The sequence below is a fragment of the Myotis myotis genome, unplaced genomic scaffold (assembly GCF_014108235.1).
Source record: "Myotis myotis isolate mMyoMyo1 unplaced genomic scaffold, mMyoMyo1.p scaffold_m19_p_5, whole genome shotgun sequence".
Classification (NCBI taxonomy): domain Eukaryota; kingdom Metazoa; phylum Chordata; class Mammalia; order Chiroptera; family Vespertilionidae; genus Myotis; species Myotis myotis.
Window position 1 is genome coordinate 42,416,887 of NW_023416357.1, and position 2,830 is coordinate 42,419,716.

General features: G+C 45.7%; 1 pseudogene; it reads left to right on the forward strand.

Annotated features, from left to right (window-relative positions):
• The first annotated feature begins 1,263 nt into the window (after positions 1-1,263).
• LOC118655675 lies at positions 1,264-1,730 on the forward strand (annotated as a pseudogene).
• Positions 1,731-2,830: the final 1,100 nt, after the last annotated feature.

The following is a 2,830-nucleotide window of genomic DNA, read 5'->3' on the forward strand; positions in this document are numbered from 1 at the left end:
TTTGAAATAGAAAAACATAAACATGTTTCTCACTGGACTTTGGACTCTGTAAGAACTAACTGCTCTTCTGGACAACTAAATCAACAGAGATTTCAACCAGCTGGACTATAATCACACACCAGTGTAATTGGTGCCTCAGGGAAATCGGTGAAACTGGAAAACCAGTTAGGACAGTGGTGAGCTGTTTCTTGGATCCTGGAATTTTTCCTTAAGCCTGGGTCTGCTGCAACCTTTTGCAGCAAGGATTCAGGATCTAGAGAAGGGGCTGATGTACAAACGGATACACTACACAAGAAATATAAATTTAGAAGGCATGAGGAGCCAGGTGGAGACCTTACTCTCTAGCAGAGAGGCTCTCTGAATCCCCTGACCCATTAGCTTTTATTTACTAGAATACACATTTGCCCTTTAGCAAAGCAAACAGGCATATCAATGGTAAAGTTTGGTAAACAATAAAAGGATTACCAGGTTAGGGGATTGCTTTCAGCCATTAGGCCAAAAGCAGGTCAATATTATGCTGATTTTCAGCCCTTGCTGAATATCAAAGTCCATTAGCCTTCCAGTAGACTTCTTGCATAATTATGCTAACTACTTGTTGGTCTTAGCCTCCTGCATGGGTCTTCACTTCTCTTTGTTCTGGGTGTGGCTCCTTTGATGAACTTCTAAAATCATTTTGTTACAAACAAGGACCTAGCCATTGTTCTTGTGGACACACCAAACGGAATGCAGATGTTTCCAATTGAGATAAATTTTGTTTAGAAATATAAATTCTATGTCTTTCTTGAATGAGGCTACTACAGAGTTAGGAGGAAAAATCTTTGCACTAAATTGAAAAGAATTGTTCTTGAGAGATGAGAGTGCCTTTTTATTCAGTTATTAGAGGCCCAGTGCACGAAATTTGTGCACTCTGGGGGGGTCCCTCAGCCCGGCCTGTGCCCTCTCACAGTCCGGAAGCCCTCAGGGGATGTCTGACTGACGACTAAGCTGTCAGTCAGACATCCTTAGCACTGCCACAGAGGCGGGAGAGGCTCCCGCCACCACCTCTGAGCTTGCCAGCTGTGAGCCTGGCTTCTGGCTGAGCAGCACTCCCCTTGTGGGAGGGCACTGACCACCAGGGGGCAGCTCCTGTGTTGAGTGTCTGCCCCCTGGTGGTCAGAGTGTACTTGTCACTTTTCATAGATTAGGGGGGACCAAAGGATCTTTGAGGGTGTGGATTGGGAAATCTCTTCTGGAGAAAGAATAAAGGTGGTCCCCCCTACAGCCATGGCTGCCATAGTCGCTGCCCCTGGTCCAGGTGCTCCCCTGCCCCGCAACGAATTGCTTCTGAAAGGTGATGTGGAGAAGACTGAGGAGGAGCTGGAAGAGGATGAGCCCAATGAGACCCGGAGAGACTCTGGGGTCTAACGGCAGAGAGGATCTGGTCCGCAGCCGGAGCCACTTTTGAACTCTCTCTTTTTGTGGCTCAAAAAAATGTACAGGTTTCCAGGGCAGCCTTATGGATCGGGACACCTTCCTTCATGATCCTGGTTCTTCCTGTTCTCTTTGAGACTGAGAAGTTGCAAATGGAGCAACCGCAGCAACTGCAGCAGCAGCAGATACTCCTAGGACCAAACAGGGCTGTCAGGAGGAATGCCAGGGGCTCTACCTTCACTTCCTGGAAAGATCTAGATTGTTACTGCTCTATTTGACCTGTCTTGGTGGGAGAAGTTTGCAAATTCAATACTGTTTGAACCGATTTTTTTTCTTTTTCTTTTTGGCACCAAAAAAACCTGGTTGGGGAAAATTTCCCCTTCATTGTCTCATGGAGAGACTCCCAACTTGCAACTGTGCCCTCCAAGCCTTCCTGACTGACTTCTCTCCTCACTCTGACACCACAGTGCATCGATGCAGATGGTCACTCCAACTCCAGCCATGCTGCCTCTCCCTAAGTTACTCCTAACCAGAAGGTCTCCTCAGCGTCTGGTTGTGGAGTAGGAACTGATGCCAGTGGGAAGGATGTACCCCTGACCATTAACGACCATTTTGTTTGACATGCACACTATTTGAAATACAAAATGCATTACAGCTGTAGCTGGAAAGCAGCCACTGTGGATTTCTATGTCTGTTGGAAACGAGGGAGGGCTGGCAGCAGTTTTAACCACAGGATGGGTACTGCGGAGGGCAGAGCAGGAGCTCACTTCCTCTGCACCTTTTGGCCATTAGACCTGTGTGTGTGTCTAAAAGAGAAAAGAAAGTCAGTGCTCACTTTTGTAATTAAATACTTAAAATGATTTAAAAAAATAAAGGTGGCCTTAGGTTAGATTAGAGGAAGAAAGGGCTTCATCTTCTCTCTTGGTTGATGGCAACAGGACCAGACTCTGGTTGAGGAGGACATGATAGAGACACATAACCATAGATGACAGGATGACCTTGGCTATTTGTGACACACTGAGGACTAATGAGGGAAATGGCTGCAGAGGATCCGTAGTGCAGGCAGTGGATGACTGACTCTAGGACCAATACTTAAATTTCCATTTTATATTTTTTTCTTTTGTATGTTCTAATTCTCTTTTTATGTTTTTGAGCCTTCAGTAAATTTTTAAGTGCTACAGTCCAAGGTTCTTCATGTGGGGAATTAGGAATGGGGCTGTGTTTATAGCTGAGACAGTAGTTTACGAATGTGAATTTTCCTCCTTCTGTACTCTTCCTGAAGTCAGCTTGGTGGTAGTTATCAGAAAATTAAATTGGCATTCTGGCTGAGTAGAGAGTCACATGCAAGGCAATAAGCTGAGTGCAAGTGGACACTATTGCCAATGTGAAACAGCTTCCCCACCTCCAAAGGGGGGAAATT